Genomic DNA, 18030 nt, shown 5'->3' with positions numbered 1-18030 from the left:
CTTTGTTCAAACACCTGAGGAATGCTTTCAAAGTTTTGGATATTTTGAGTTGATGATCGAAAATCTGTGGCCAGCTTGACATCATGCATGACGAGCAGCCATTTTACAACCATTAACATTTCTGCTTTTGATTTGGCCAGTTTATACTGACTCTTGTTCCCACTCTAACATTTATTTCAAAAAAACATTGGGTGTACTTTTAACAGCTAAAAGATATACCAGGAATCTTTACCAATCAAATCAATCAGTGAAGTGTTAAAATTAACCACTTAGCTAAGGATTTTTGCTTATGTCATGGTGCCATGCCAATGCCATGCCAACGGCGTTTTTTTTGCAAAATTTTTTCCGGCGTTTCGGCTGTTATATGAGCTTGTTAACTCATCCGAATGGCATATCTTCATCTTCAAAACCGTAAATCAGCTTCTTTTGCATAGACTCAACGTATTCAGTCCTTCAATCAATGTAAAATGATTTGTTTAAAAACCCTTGTGGCGAAACTCCAAAAATTCCGTTTGAAACTCCTAAAGCAAGTGAGCTCATGCGAAACGTATTCATCTTCGCTCCACGTGAAGTAATCAGCAGTTTTTACATAAATTCAACGTGTCCAGGCCTTGAATCAACGTGAAAAGACTCATTGAATAGCCAGTTTGAACAGACTTTTCTCAAAACTGCTTGCAAACAGACCTACTTTTTGCTAAGAAAACATAACCATAACGATGATTTATTGAAGCCAAACTATTTCTGAGAGATAACAGAAGCTTTAGGGAATTCACCGAAGCGATACAAGCTGTATACGATCGTAAACGCTGTTCCAACGTTAAGCAACAAAAATTTGCGCCCCTAGACGCTTGCCATTGAATTGGCACAGACACAACGCGCGTGCATGCACGCTTGCCGTAGCTAAGTGGTTAATAATTGTGTCGGGAAAGCTTTCCTTTACCTTTTCTTTTCAGAGGTTCCTGAATTGAACCATCAGCTGCTTGCATTTTTAACAAAGCAGTAACAATTCCTCTTTTCGTTTCCTCTGGAACATGGTAATCAAACAGAGAAAGAGGAATCATTTCCTCAGTTAAGTACCAGAGGTGAAGGGGGTCTGCTACTATTCGGTGAGTTCCTAACCTCTAACTCCTAACCCTAACCCTAAAACGGCAATGATAATTAGGCTACGGTACGGTACCCGATAATTAAAAAAAACAATTAAAAAAATCCCCCCTTAAGGGATCGGACTCACCGAATCGGACTCACCAAAACGGGCCATTCCGAGGTGGAGGTCCAGCTTCTTCAAAGCACTAGAAGCTACAATGGGATTAATCTTCTCAAACAAATGTAAAGTTCATTAACTTCAGGTATGCCCATGGTGCAGAAACTCCTGAACTGCAACGAAACCGCCATGGCACATACACATATAGGAGGAACATTGCAAACATTTTCAACTTATATATTAGTTTCCTTTGGCTGCGAAATCAAGTGTTCTTGGGATAAGCAAGATCCATTACTTCTTCAGCCCTTCCAGGCAATAGTGATAACTTTATGGCATAAATAACTTTAGCCACCCATCGAGCTTTGTGAATAGCTCTTGGTTGTTTAAATTTAAATGGCTTCTTGCATGGCAATGGATAGTTGAAACTAAATAGACACAGCTTCAATAATTATAATTCTCTGTAGTCTTCTCGAGATAAATATCTATCATCATTTTTTGTAAACAACTCGGTTGCAAGAACTGCAGCGTCTTTAGAGAGAGAGAGAGAGAGAGAGAGAGATATTGTTTATTTGCCTTTCTAATACGACTCGATATAAAGAAACACAATTACATACAAATCAAAATATGGCAATAGAAAGGTCTGGCAGCACCGAACAACCTTGCGGTTAACCAGTCAAGGTGCTGCCTGTCATCAGTCATCTTACATTGCAGCGTCTTCTTTAAAGGTTTTAAGAAAATTTATTTTACTGATTGACAAGCACTTGAATGTAGGCAATCTAAATAAGTTGGGAAAGAGATGAGGTCTTGAGAAATAATGTTGAAGTGAGTACGAAAGTGAACAAACAGTTATTTCAGGCGATTGAGATGTTTCAATACTCAGTGCTTCAAACGCATTACCTACGATTAGTTCTCCAACATGTTTTCAGCATACATACCATAGCAATGACTTCTTCAATTTCTGTTGTAATTCAGCACAACCTCCAGACCAAAGGCCAGTGTTTGTTGATGTAGTGTCAATACCATGCTGATAACACCATCGACAGAACAGTTCCATGCATCCAATACTTGCCAATTGATTGCTCTATTTTAGGATTAAAAGAGGGTAAACCAAGCAGTTTGCTTTAATTTCGAGGACTGAATAGGCTAGTTGATTGATGGTACAAAATTTAAATAAAGCTTTAAAAAGAGACAGATCCACAACTCTTTACCTCATAGAGTAGCCTTGAATAAGGCTTTAAAAGGGGAGTCCAACTTAAACGTTTTCAACAAATGTAGCAAATTTTTTTTGTTTCTTTGTAAATGTATGTTATTATATGTTTTATTACCAAATTTGGATCAAATCCTATAGTTATAATGAATTTAATACCAAACACTTTATGTCTAAGTATTTTAGTTTTGGAGTTATGGCAATTTTTCTGTCTGCAATTTGGGGAGGCCATGCGCGAGTAGAAGGGGGGGTCTCTGAACAAAAAAAAAATTGTTGGCTGAATTTTTCCTGAAGTGGAACACACTTCTCAATGTTACGAAACCAGTTAAAAAAAAAGCGGGAGACGATGCACCCTAATGTTTAGTTCAGATGTATTACTTCCATAAAATTTCTTGCATACTTTACAGAAGATATAAGTAACTTTTCCTTCCTCAACTGTGTAACCTACAGCAGGCAAATTCCAACCTTTTACTGTCTCCTCTTCCACCATACAAAACCCTTTTTTTAAAATTCTGTTAATGCTTTTACTTTGAGCATTAATATCTGTACGGTAACTATTAAATGGAGCACATTTCTATATCCCAGTTCAGGCCTCGAAATTCGTTTTTGTTGACGGCGGACAAACGTGTCTGGTCTGAGCAGCTATCTCGGCGGACAAATTAAGTCTCACGGCGGACACACCAGTTTTAACGTTGATCGTCATACTTAATCACTTTATCTTGATAAGTCTTCGCCATTTGAGAACAATAGTTACGGTTTAGGTTTTTTTAAATTTCAGCAAAGTTACTCTGAAAGGCTTTCATCAAACCAACGAGGTGCGCTTGAAGAGTCAAAGCGCCGTGTAGCTGCTAAATATGATGATAATATGATGTTAGTCAAAATTTTGAATTCTATGGACTTCGTGTCTGATGCAAATAAATAATAAAAAAATAATACGCCGCATAACTGATTAACTTCCACCTCCGAGGTCGTATGGCTTCTTGCGTTACAATGCTCTGGGCCTGAGTCGGAAAACTTCTACACTAACGCTATTTTCTGCTGTGCAAAGCTTCACTAGACTTTTTTCTTTAGGGTTATTTTTGCGTGTCATGTGAGCGAAAGTGATGAAAAGAATAAACAAAACATAAGAAAAAGCGCAATTATTTTTTGCTCTCTCCGTAATGCGGTCGCCTCTCCAACATAGTATCAGTACATGTATTCCACGAGATCACGGCAGGCTCGGGGTTATAATCAGCGCAGTCAGGGCCATCCAGGCATATGCGCATGAGCGCCGTCCAGGCATATGCTTTAATGGTATCGATCTTCAAAGACGTGCGCCAATTTCCACGCGATCATTGCTTGTTGTTAAGATACGTAATACCGAGATCTACTCCGTGTCTTCTCTCCAGAATGGCTGATTAAGGGAAAAGCGTAAATGCACGCTTTTGTTTAGCGATAAAATATGCGATTTCAAACAACCTCTTGACTTTGAATATTTTTGTTGTCACTCGTAGTCATATTGTCGAGGGCCTTGATGATTGGAAATTGATGGCTTGGGGTATTGTCGACCAGATATGCTGAAGCTGCAGCCATAGGAGGTAATGAACTAACGATGTGTTGTGATCTTTGACAGAGCTAATCCTTACATTCGTTATTCCTTTAATATATGCCTCTATCACCACTAAATTTCCTTGGAATGGCCCATTTTGGTGAGTCCGATCCCTTAACAAGGGATTTTTTCAATTTTTTTTTTAAATTATCGTGTACCGTAGCCTAATTATCATTGCCGTTTGAGGGTTACAGGTTAGGAACTCACCGAATCGGACTCACCGAATTGGACTCACCGAATTGGACTTACCGAATAGTAGCAGACCCAAATTTCCTAGTAGTAGGTTCATCACCCTCATTCTCACTTTCAGAATTTTCCCTGGGCCTTTTCTTTCTTACTGTAATACCAAAGCTTAAGTTTTGCTGCATCTTTTTGTAGCAGCCTACTCGTATTATCTAACTTTGTAACCAACCTTGCCTTATCAATATTACTCGGAGATCAAAGCCAGACATTGTGACATAAGACTTGAACTAAGTTGGGCGTGATTAGTGTAGAAGTACCTGTACTTTCATCGATTCTTAGCGAAGAATTCACCTTTGTTACGCTGATTCAATGTCATCAATCGTACACGTAAAAATCGAAAGTTTTTCTGCTTGAATGGAAGCTAAGGGATACGGTATTAACTTTTTCTAGATGCGCGCTGGGAATGCGATAAATTTGCATTCCCAGTGCCAATTGTATTCTTGCAACAGGTGCTCGTGTTAAATGAATGACGATTTGTATCGCTAGTTCCTGCGTTATTTCTCGGCGGACAAATATGACCGATCTAGGGGGTACTTCCCGCGGACATCACATGCTATGTCCGCCGTGAATTTCGAGGCCTGCAGTTTCTGAGAGGCTTCGACTCCCAGACTCCCCAACGTTTTCTCAGAAATCCAATTCGAGTTACATTTTACCTAAAACAGTAGTTTGGTACAAATACTGGTAGTTCAAGTTTTGTGGTTGCGTGTAAAATAACTTATTCATCATACCCTGTCCCTGGGTTTTTTTTTCGCTGAGACTTCGGTCATTTGTCCGAAATGACTTGAAAAAATTCGGTCATTTTTTATTTATTTCGGTCCTTTTTTCTGACGAAAGTGTTTCTTTTTTGACCGAATTGACTATATATTTTTTCGGACATTATGACCGAATTGACTATTTTCTTCGGACATTTTGTTAAAAAATCGGTCAATGACCGATAAATGACTGAGAAAAAAAACCAAGACCATACCGCTAAAATATATTCAACCTGATGAAAATGAACCCAAACAGATGTATGTTAGCCTTTTTATTTAAGCTTACAAAATACAGGCATTTAAACTTGGACCCATTTCGTCAAATACCTCCGCCCACCAAATTGCGAAAGCCTTGAGCTACTCTTAACCGTTATTATTTTTCAAAAACGTTTTACGCAAGGTGTTTTTGTATTAAATGGAAACTTTTGCAAGAGTAAGACTTTAAATTTCACTTTTTTTAACCACCCTATCGCACAATTTAAACAAAATTTTTGGAATATAGTCAAGTGGGGTATTGGGGTAAAAAAACACACATTTACTCAACTGGTTTAGTTTCTGTTTTAAGTGGTCTCTGGTGACTACTTTGAGGGTAGAGGAAAAAGATTGGATTTGACAAAGAAGAGATATGATAAATAGAGTATATAATTAACTAATTATAGCCAGCAAAGGGTGCAAAAAAAGGTTTGGAAGAATTTATTAAAAGGTTTTTACTCAGTTTTAGTGATAGGTAGTATGAATGCTTAAATGTTATATTGTGAGTACTGTACTATGTTATGAGGCTACTTGATGCAACAAAGACTGGGGCCTCCAAATGTTTGTATTGAATATTATCGAGTTTTTTTTACCCCAATAAAATTTGTTGATTTGGAGTAAAAAAAACAGGGAGCAAGTCTTTTAGGCGCAGACAGTTAGGCGCCGGTCAAATAGGCGCGCACACTGTGGCGTCTGGATATTTAGGTGCGGAGCATTGTGGCACATGTTCATTTAGGTGCTATTTGTAGTAAAGTTTGCAGATTGTATCAGCTTGGCAGGTAGGGCCTATGCTTTTCGCACAAAATGTTATATTGAACAGAAAAATATGTTGTTTTGTTAATGCGCGTGCATTTGTTTGTTGTTAGTCATGGCTTCAGTCTTCAGTGAGTGAAGCTGCTTTGTTTGGCAATGCTTTTCACACAAAATGTTGTATTGAACAGCAAAATATGTCATGGCTTCGGTGAGTGAAGCTGCTTAAACCGGCAATGCTTTTCACACAAAATGTTGTATTGAACAGAAAAATGTGTCATGGCTTCGGTGAGTGAAGCTCTCCCGTGATTTGTCACAACCTAATAGTAATATCCGCCATTTTCAAGTTTTCGAGATAAACGACTTTTTGTGTTTATAGCTGTAAAATTAACAAGGTAAAACACTCGAAGTTGACTTTTGGAAGGCTGGAGCGGACAACCAAACAAAATTTTTAAGAATGAAATTTGGGCCAGGTTTTTGTTTGTTTATTAAAATATGGCTTATATTTGGTTTTGCCAGATAACTAGTTATAAAAAAAGTATTAGGTCTGTATGATAAAACCTAATATATACTCTCGATGTTGACTTTAACTGCCTTATTGGCTTATTTAATGTTATGTTTTTGTATGATAAAGCCTCATATAAGCTAAATGTTGACTTTGACCACACTATTTGTTGGCTTTGTAAGCCTAAATCAAACCTAAAGTACCGGTAAGCCTCTGGATTTCTCCCAGAGCTGTGTATCATTTCATCACTGTAATCTCTAGACGACTTTGCTGATATCACAAAAGCCTGCTAGGTTAAAGGCTATCGCTGACTCAAAATTAGTTGCTGGTAGCCTACTTAATAACATGCCTTCATTTAAGGCAGAGGTGACAAACCTGCGGGCCGCATGCGGCCCGTCAAAGAGTTTTGTGAGGCCCGCAAAACGATTTGACAATCGCTCATGCATTAAAGACAAAAGACATCTCAAAGCTGTTTTATGCATTCACTGGTACACCTTTCCTTTGCTATTTTCTTGCCCTAAACACTAACTTTCAAGGTTTAAAAGATAGAGAATAGGAAAGCTATAAGCCAAAGTTGTTAACACTCACCAACTTCACCTTGTATTTTTGGTCGATTCCAATCTATGACGTCATAGGATTTTGACAAGCGCTAAGGTGTGTGGCCCGATAACTCATGTGTAATTGACAAAGTGGCCCGCGACCGCAAAATGTTTGTCACCCCTGATTTAAGGCTACCGTACTTCATTGGCTGCACAGCATCTGGGACGGTTGATTAAAAATGACCAAACACACTGAGTAGCGTACTCCCGGGCCTCTGCTTTAAAATCTTAATAATCATATGCAAGCTAAGTTATTTAGCGTACCGTAAAGTCAACTAAGCCATCAGTAGGCTTCGAAAAATCAAACTGATCGGCGAGACGTAAATGATACGGCATTTAATGAAAAGAAAAGCTAGTGTGTTCGGATGGACATTTTTAGGCTAGCCTACATAATTAAGCTTACTTAGTGCTTGACAACATTTTCGCCCAATCTACTTTATCAAACGCTTTTAAATCCGCTTCATGCAACTCAAGAGATGTAAGATGTTGTGAAATAGCCTGCTGCAATTGCTTCTGAAATTATGGCTGTCACGTGACGATATCCTGTTACGTGATTGGAGTAGATGAATATGTTAGGTTTTAAAAAATTATTCTTGCACAGATTAGAATATGTTAGGTTTTACCCACCAATTATCTCGAAAACCATACTACATTAGGGCACAAATTTTTGTCAGGAGATGCATGAAGTCTTAACGTAGAAAAATGCAAAAAAGTCATTTTCGACAAAATGGCGCATATTAGGTCTACCAAAATCACAGGAGAGCTGTTTAAACTGGCAATGCTTTTCACACAAAATCTTATATTGAACAGAAAAATATATTGTTTTTTTAATGGGCGTGTTCTGCATTTATTTGTTGTTAGTCCAGGTTTGCGTGGGCGAAAGCTTTATCAATAAATTATTCAAGTTTCCGAACATGACTGAGTTTACTTTTAGTTATACAAGTCAAATAATGACTACACTAAACATCAGCAAAAAATATACCGTAGCCTATATTCAAGCGGGTGGCAGGCTTGAGTGAAGAGTAACTTAGTTTTCCATCAAAACCTCGACTAGGTTTTGCCAAAGCTGAGCTGATACAATCTGCAGACTTTACTAGGAATAGCACCTAAATGGAAGTGCGCCACAGTGCTCCGCAACTAAATATCCTGACGCCACAGTGTGCGCTCCTATTTGACCAGGCGCCTAGTAGACGTGGACCCAAAAAACAGTACATTTTGTGGAATGTTTTGGCTTCGTGTTGGGGTTACATCAACTAGGGATGGGCAAAATAGAATAATTAGCTATTCTAGAATATTCTAGAATACTGAAACCGAATATAGAATACAGATATGTATTCTAGAATAATTGACAGTTTTACCATCGACACATTTTAATGATTTTTATGACTTTACAAAAACAATGAACATCACAAAAATTGCTTATCGCAGTGTAACTTTCACCAGTCAAACGAGATCTCAACTTGGTGGCAGTTAAACCTGCACTTGAAAAACATCTCTCTGAAGAAGCAGATGTAGCAGGTACACAAAAATATTTTGAAACTAACTGACAAAAACAAGAAAATTGGTTTTTGTTTTGCTTTCCATCAAACAAGGGCGTTTTGAAGAGATGTAGTGAATGCTTTCAACAACGTGAGATATGTATCTATTTCTGAAGCAGGGGAAGCCAAATTTGCTGATTCATCTTCACTACTGCAAGCAGCATCTTCAATCCCACAGCTCAACAAGTCGTCCATGTCACTGTACTGGCATGTACGGTATTACAGGCCCGTAGCCAGCCGGGGGGCCTCGCCCACCAATTAATTGAGCCTTTGCTCCAGATTTTATATAATTTTCGTCTCCCACGAGTATTCAAATCGTCCTTGTAGCTAAGCTTCTCTTCCTCGTGGGAGACCCCAAAGTTTATCCGCTCTGCCTACGGGCAGACCGGGTATAGGAGTTAAACGCACTTGTGTTACGGTCACGTGATGGAGACGTGGGCGCTGCCTGGCTTTATAAAACTTCTGTCGCCTGGCCCGTCGTGAGCTGACCTTTTTGCGTTTGCAGAAAGCAAAGCCCGTCTCCCTGGCCCGTTCCGCCATTCTAACTTTTTCGGACGAGTCGCACAAAATTCTCGATCCACACTTTCCTTCCACAGGTACCTAGACTCCCCAGCCTGGCCCCCGCGACCTAAGCTGGTGGACTTCCCTTCCGGGTGCATCGCCACCCCATAATCATGCCGCTCCCCGCCTCCACGGGGCGTGGCAGGCCGGTTCTTTAAAGTCTCTGACCTGGCTATGTTTATTGTGTTCTTCTCGCCGTGTCAATTATTTTGTACTCGTGCGTCGTTGATCAAAATAAAACAGTTCATCATCTTGTTGCCCCCCTGGCAAAATCCCAACATTCTCGAGCAACAGCTACAATTATAATGATTTTGCCCATTTAAATTTTTTCGGCCCCACCCTAAATCAAAATTGCCCCCCCCCCCCCTTGCTCTGCGGCAGTACAGTAAATAAGACAAAGCCCCCGTACGTACTTCAGCAGGGAGGGTCGCTAATTCGCACACCCTGTGGTCGACGTTGCCCTGCATACGAGAGTGGGAACTCATGTTGGGTAGCTTAGCGTAGGCAAGTCGCCCCTTGTATTCTACCAGAAACAACTTAGGTTTGTGGTACCGAAATAGAGAAAAATCCTGAAAGCGGATTAAGCTGTTTCGTACCACACTTCCGCAAGACTGTGAGGACTACAAAGCGCTTGACAAGAAAGATCTCTTTAATGCGAACAATGAAACTCGTGCGTTTTTCCGACGCCGCATCGCTCTGAATCGATAAACAATTCTACTTTCGCTGCAGCGAATTCGTTGCGATCAAACGGACTAGTACGAAGTAGATCGTTAAAGCGGTTTCAATTATCCGATTTCATATGCATTTTGAAACCGGTTAGACTCTACAACCGGTTATTCTATATTCGGTATTCTATTTTGCCCATCCCTAACATCAACTGCCAAGCAGTATTTCACCAAAAGATACAAAACAAACTTCTGGATGCATCAGTGCCATCTACTTTTGATAATCAACTTTCTTATGCTGTTAATATTTTACACAGGAATAATTTTTATACGTTAACCCTTTAAGGGACAATGGTACATATGTGTACCATAAAAGTTTTGGGCTTCCGCAACTAAAATAAACATTTTTTTGTTAATTTTACGTTTTTATGGTATTCTGCTACATTGATTGTTCAATATAAAATTAGAATTTCGAAACTCTGGATCATTTTTCACACATTTCAAAGGTCGGTTTTTGAGCAGTTATCGCAGTACCACGGTGACGTCTGTTCACGGTATGTTTGTGGAAACAACAACCAGCAGTTTGCTCTATTTCATTCAGAAACATAAAGGATAGTAGTTGTATTGTAATATATAAACGTTTTTACCATTGTTGAAAGTATTTTAGCATTGAAAAAAATCATATAAATTTTATGGTACATATGTGTACCATTGTCCCTTAGGGGAAATATCAGATAACTTTTCAGATCTTATTGAGGAGCCTGTAGGCAGTGTTTTTTCGTGTTGTTGCTGATTCGTAGCTCTTCAATACCATCAAATGTTAATAGCCTATGTACAATTGTACATATATGCAAACATTGCACCAGAAAACACTCCAAAACAGAACAAGCCATATATGTATTGAGTGTAATGTCCACCTGTGCTATGTAAATGGTAGAAATTGCTTCTCATTGTACCATGAGTGTGGCTAACTGTACTGAACTGTCACCATTTTACTTGGAAGATGTTTCTGTATGAATGTGGGAATTTCTGATTTCCATTATCATGTTATTTTGCATGGAAACAACACTTTCATAATAAAAGTGGTGAATATGGGGCTGAGTTGACCCCCTATATGTGTTGAGTGCAATGTCCACCTGTGCTTTGTAAATCGTACTAAGTCGCTCCTCATTGTACCATGAGTGTGGCTAACTTTACTGAACTGTCACCATTACACTTGGAAGTTGGTTCTCTATGATTGTGGTAATTTATGATTTCCATCATCAAGTTATATTGCGTGGAAACAACATTTTCATAATAAAAGGGGTGAATATGGGGCTGGGTTGACCCCCTAAATACCTAACATTGAATAGTCGTGTGGGTAAAATCTTAAAATCACAAGACTGTAAAGCGAAAGTGCTTATGAAAAACAATAGGGCTCCTCATATGAAGCAACTATCATCAAAAGAGTTATCAATAAAATTTCCCCTAAGGGACAATGGTACACATATGAAGAGCTTGTTTCCAAAACCGCTTACATCCACTTTCGGTGATTTCGAGAAAACCACGAAAAACGTTTATGACAGTTTCACTTGGTAAATGTAATGCGTTTTTGATTTCTAACGATGTATAACTACCTACTGAATTGAGCCATGACGTTTGTCCAGATCTAAGGAATATTAGAGGGCTTAAAATCGCCTTTTTGTAAAATTAAAAATGTGGATATAAGCGGTTTTGGAAATAAACTGGAGAATAAAAACTGCCAGAATGAAAGAAACCAATTTTTGAAACCATTTTTCCAAGCTGACCACCACTAATTCATCACCACAATCCAAATCCACTTTAAACAAAGCAAAAAAACACAGTTATAAAGCTCAAGTAGGCTACTAAGCACCGTTGGTAACTGCAACAATAGGCTACAAGCCTACAACAGTGCTTATCAGTGTTGCCAGATAGTAGATGCTTCAAACTACCAAACACATTTCAAATTTTGCCAAACTGACCAGAGACTGACTGACAACTCACCAAAAATGTTGGCCAAAATTCTGCCAACTCAAAATTTTACTGCCAACAACGTAAAATTCTGCCAAATCTCGAATTTGGTAGTGAAATTTGCCAAATGGTAACACTGCTGCTTATCACGAAACGATGACGAAAACAGTTTAACAATCAGCGATATGTCACGTGATACAATAGCTTAATATGATTGGTTAATTGTGGATACAAGTGGTTTTGGAAACAAAGCGTGATGGCGCGTAAGCGGTTTTGGAAGAAAACGCAATTTTTAGTGTCGAATTTGAAGCAGAAAGAGAAGGTTTTGGAAAAAAAGGAATGGATAGTAGGTACCTATGGTAATACTCTACCTAATGACACTCTAAACTCAATTTTGGTAAAAGTGGCGCTTAAGCGGTTTTGGAACTGGGCTCTTCATATGTACCATACCGTTTTATAATAAACAAACAAACAAATTTTAAAAAAAATTCTTAAATTCAATTTAAGTTGCCATTTTAAACTACAAAACATATTTATTTGGAAAAAAACTTTCTTAGAAATATTATATCCCTTAAAGGGTTAAGAAAATTCTAAGATTTGTTTGTTTGTTACTTGATATATTTACAAAATGTCAAGGAACTATAAGCATGTCACTAAACCCCATTCTGATATATTCTGCATAACACATACAATATACATACACATTACACAAACTATTGTTTGATTTCCTGTATGTTGTTTTTTGGTTGTATGTTCATTCACAAACTGCTGATTGATTTTTTGGGATTCACAATCCGCAAAATTTAATCCGCGCCCGCAGCCCCGCACGTTTAAACTACCCCTGCATTTAAAATTCGGGATGGCGTCTACAAGTATACTAGACACAATTTTTTATCTGTATTTCGGAAAGTCTGGTCGGAAACCAGGCTGTTTTCTACATGTGAAAAACTTTCGTAACAAGTATCCAACAGTCATTTTAACAGAGCAATATTGTTAATTGGCTCAAACGGCGAAATACAACTTGTATCATATAGATGTTGTCACGTTGACAACTAAAAGTAGCCTAGGTTATTTCATTTATAAAAGAAACCCGTTGTGTGGAATAGCACAAAATGTGTGTGTCAAAATCAGCGGCGCAACTAGAAAAAATCAAAGAGGGTCGGCAACGAGAGAGAAAACTAACAATTATTTGTAGAAGGGGATATCACAGTTAGATTGTTAGAATATTAGCCTAGTGTAAATTGACAGCGCAATGATCCAATTCTTTGACGTGCAAAGCGACCTTTTTTTGCTCTGTCTGTGCTTGCTACTCACTCTCAAAAAAAGTTTCCCGCGCTTTCGAAAGTAGGCAGCAAATTGTTTGCTCTCCCAGGCTCACGTTTAAAAGTAGTCCACGCAAGCTTAGGGCCTGGATACACGTCAAGTTTGACAAGATTGTAAAGAAAATTTAATTGCCGTCTTTTTGATAACAAAATTATAAAATTGGTTTAAGAATGTGTGAAATTGCGACCATACGAAGATTGCGTGAATAAATGACGGTCTGTTAATATTTTGTATTGCGGTTTATGCGACTTGAGCGTGAAACAAGTTTGGTATGGATAGAACGTAGCTTGAACTGACACACATTAAGTGGTACGTACGATAAGTCTCAGTCTAGTTAGTCGTCCCTTTTCTTGAAGAACTTTGCAAATCTTAAAGGGGACTGTCATGCCGACTAGACAGTCCCCCTAGTTACCCCCCTAGATTTTAAATAAGTATCATACCAAAAAAATGCATTATTGTCTGTTTATTGTACACATCAGTGAGATACTTGACACTGCTTCTTAGCGACTAGATTTTTAATGCAAGGTTTAACTCCAGAGAGTGAACAATGTAAGTCTCCTTCAACTCTCAGCCTGTTTCTGTACTTGGTCTTGATAGCAACGAGAGCAGAAAATGCAGCTCACTAAGATAAGGTGATCGAGCATTAAATAAAAGTGTAAAAAAGCAATCGAGCATAAAGTAAATAAAACTGTAAAAAAAGCAATTTGAACAAAAAAGTAAAATTGAAGCAGCGTCGAGAAAATTTGATAAATCTGAAGGAGTTCAGCGCAAAATAGTTTTGTGAATGTCTGGTCTAACTAATAAAGCAAGAATTACTGAATACAATAATTATAAAAAAAGATAAAATACCAAATATGACGAACAGCATAGGTTCTAGGACATTAAAGTAACTAAAAAAAATTGAAATTGTTGTAGAGCTTGCGCCCCCTTGAGAGATGCCTCACGCCTCCCTGGGGGGGCGCGTCCCCCCGGTTAAGAACCACTGCTTTACACCCACGACTGCTTCTTTCATTTTTTCTGTAGGTAATTTTATTTAATCTACCATAAGACTACAATTTCATGGAAGTAATTACATTCATTTTCTAAGTTATATCATACCTATTTTAACATTCAGATTTTTAGACATTTAAACACTCAATTCATTTTTTAAACTTAACTTTGGTGATGTGTTGCAAAGTATGAAAGAAATGGACTCTACATCTGGAATCAGCGGTTTCAAACGGGGTAATGATGACTTCAACAGGTCATCGGGGGATTCAATACAAAATGGAGCTAAAAAGGGTCGCTATGAAAGATTCACCAATGAAGTGGTTTCAAAAGTTGTTCACTTTCGTAACTTGCCAGATGATGTAAGCGAAAGTGAAGTGATTCACATTGCCCTTGGTTTTGGCACAATCACAAACATATTGATGTTGAAGGGCAAAAATCAAGCATTTTTGGAAATGGAAAATGAAGACAATGCAAAGCAAATGGTAGACGATTGTTCTGCTAAGCCTCCTGTGATTCGCCAGCGAACCACTTATGTTCAGTACTCCACTCATCAAGAACTGAAGACAGATAACTCTCCCAGTCAGATAAAAGCCCAGGCCATCTTACAAGCAATGCAACACACTGATGGAGGTCCAGATCATGTTCTTAGAATTTTGATTGAAAATATGCACTACCCAATCACCCTTGATGTGCTTCACACTATATTTTCAAAGTTTGGTGTTGTTTTGAAGACTATCCTCTTTAACAAAAACAACCAGTTTCATGCTCTGATTCAAATGGGAGATGCCGATCAAGCCCGGACGGCAAAGCGATCTTTAGATGGACAGAATATTTATAATGGCTGCTGCACGCTTCGAATCGATTACAGCAACATGCACTCACTGAAGGTGAAATACAACACTGACAAGAGCAGGGATTACGTGCGTGATGATCTTCCAACCGGTGACAATTGTTTGCTGAGCACACCGTCATCAAGTCTCCAGTCTTTGTTATCCAACTCTGCTTCATTGTTATCAAGTCCCCTGCAGACACAGGCGGCCACATTGTTAGCAGCTTTACAGCAAAGTCAGTTGTCTCTCTCTGGTGGACTTCCTGAACCAATAAAAAGGCCATCATCTTATGCTGAACGCATGAAGAGAGCATCTCGGTCAGCACCAATGCCGCCGTTTCCATCTCATTCTCCAGGATTTGGCTCAGTACTGCATGTTTCCAATTTGGATGAAGACAAAGTTACTCCAGTTATTCTCTTCACTTTGTTTGGAGTGTATGGTGATGTTCTCCGGGTTAAGATTTTGTTTCAAAAGAAAAGCAATGCATTGATTCAAATGTATGATGACCAGCATGCCCAAGTCGCCATGAGATACCTGGATGGTGTGAAATTGTTCGATCGCCCTCTGCACATCACAACTTCCAAACATAACCAAGTGCAAATGCCAAAGGAAGGTCTGGACGAAGCCAATCTCACACAAGACTTTTCCAGTTCAAATTTGCATCGATTCAAAAAACCAGGTTCTAAGAATTATCAAAATATCTTCCCGCCTGGGGATGTTCTCCATCTGTCCAATATTCCTCCTGAAACCACTGAGGACTTCTTGGTTGAAAGCTTCAACAAACACGGTCATGTCAAAGAGTTCAAATTTTTCCAAAAAGATCGTAGGATGGCTTTAATTCAGATGAGTAATCTTGATGAAGCGGTGACCTGCTTGGTGATGATGCACAACTTCCAGCTGTCCGACACCAACCATCTGCGTGTTTCCTTCTCTAAGGGCCACATTTAAACTTTTTGTGGCCCAAACGGTTTCGCTAACACTGCAAAAAACAACTTTTTCCATCGTCAGCTGTTGGCTGGTGACGTGGACCATCGTAAAATTTCGAACAATATGATTGCCTGCAGTTATTTGCAAGTCAATGTACAATGTTTACGTGGCATCCACGGGATACTGGTGAAGAAGAAGAGTCAACTCATCGTCAGAAACACCCATGAGGAAGCAGATTTGATGTAGAACAATTTAATGTTGCTCCATCGATAATTCTTATTGTGCTTTTAACCAAAATATAATGTGCACCAATTGGCGGATGACTATGTTCATTTTGTGTCTGTACAAAACGAAATATGATATGTGACTTATTGGGCTTCTAATCGAAAGCTTTGGTGTTTGGTTGTGTTTTTATCAAAACGCGTTACGCTGGTAGGATGATAGACTTTCCTGTTGAGTTAAAGCCAGGTCAGTTCGACCTGTGCGCGGCCTTCAGGTTATGTATCGATTGGCTGCGCGATGAAATGAAACGTCTGGTGTACTGAAGTAGTAATTCGTTAGGTTTTGGTTAATCTGAAATCCCGATGCAAATAAGTAATAATAATAATTGCTTGTAATATACAATCCATCAAACGCATTGCCATACGTGCAAAGTGTGTTAGATTAAAGTTTCTTTGAAGATATCTTTTGGCTGTTTATTGCAAAAAAAACATGATTCAATGAAAAACAAAGCAAGTGAGAATAAAACTGTTTGTCATTTCCTTGGGAATTGTTAGGCGATTGTAGTATTTCCTGGGGTTATTTTTCACGGGCTTCAGGCATTCAACCCTTATCTTGACTGTAGCTTTTCCATTCCTGGCTTCTACCTAACATGGTGTTTTCACTGCGTATGAATGACCAAAGTTGGTTGACTTGGATTTGCGGCATTATCTGTTGACAGCTATTAATTACACTGAGTGTGACTTCTGACCTGTTTTACAAATGAACTTATGGAGGACTATTGTTTGTGCTTATCATTGTGGATTTTGTGGTTGTTTGTAAGCTTTCGTGCGTATGACATCTGGATGGACTGTATTCTTTATTTGGTTTCAGTGCACTCATGTCCAAGAGCAACACTTCCTGATGATGGGATAATTTCTGTAGGTTGCCATGTAGTTTTCTTGTTTCATCTATCTCCTAGGTAAGCTACGTCGGGAGGTCATCTTCCTGCTGGAATTTCCACCTTTCGCTCATTGCTGATGAGCGACACAAGTGGTTTCATTTCAATCTCACAAGGGAGATCGCATCAGTTTTCAAAACTTTTGTCATCATTATCGTTTCGGATTTTACATCAACGCTCTGTGTCCAAACAATGTTTTACTGTTTTATCAACATTCTTATTGTGCCATGTTTATGCGACCAATCTTTTGGACTCGTGTTGACTGAGTGTGAAGTTTAATCGCTGCATTCTGTGTGCTGCCATCTTAGAAGCAACGGTTTAAGGTGACTGGAGTTGCCATCTTCTGAGAGCTTACACTTGTAAATATGTTTAATTAGCTCATGGGTGTGTTATTTCTCCTTGTTAATTGTAAAAACTTGTCTTCACATTTTCCATGAGTTTCTGTTACCATGGCTACTATTTGATTATCATCGCATAATACTATTTCGAACTTCTCCGCATTCCATACTTTTCCGATATTTCACATTCCTCTTACAACGTCATAGTTATGATTGCGACGCTGGATGCATCGACGGATGATATGGACTGATAATTTGCTCACTAAATTTTCATCAAACAGTTATGAGTATTGGCACATTCTGAATACAAAATTTTGTAGACGACATTCTTTATCTTTTCTTCAGTAACGTGGTTTGGGGTTGCCAAATAATTTTCTCAACTCCATTTAATTGCTATCTGACTGATGGAATAGTTGTTGGCAGCATTTGTCTGACTACAACTACACGGATATAATACCAGTAGAACTCGGTTAATCCGGATTCGATTTGACCGGCGATTCCATCCGGATTAGGCGAAGATCCGGATTAACCGATGACGGTTCTATCTAACCTGACTCATTTGTACTTCCAGCTTCATCCGGATTAGGCGAAGATCCGGATTAACCGAATCCGGATTAACCGAGTTCTACTG

The 18030-nt window shown here is 38.8% G+C and overlaps 1 pseudogene; it reads left to right on the top strand.

Annotated features, from left to right (window-relative positions):
* Window positions 1-14274: 14274 nt before the first annotated feature.
* LOC145788205 (polypyrimidine tract-binding protein 1 pseudogene) lies at window positions 14275-17718 on the top strand (annotated as a pseudogene).
* Window positions 17719-18030: the final 312 nt, after the last annotated feature.

Source organism: Aplidium turbinatum, chromosome 2 (genome assembly GCF_918807975.1).
Source record: "Aplidium turbinatum chromosome 2, kaAplTurb1.1, whole genome shotgun sequence".
Classification (NCBI taxonomy): Eukaryota; Metazoa; Chordata; class Ascidiacea; order Aplousobranchia; family Polyclinidae; genus Aplidium; species Aplidium turbinatum.
The sequence above is the reverse complement of the archived record's forward strand: the minus strand, read 5'-3'. Positions and strand labels throughout refer to the sequence as shown.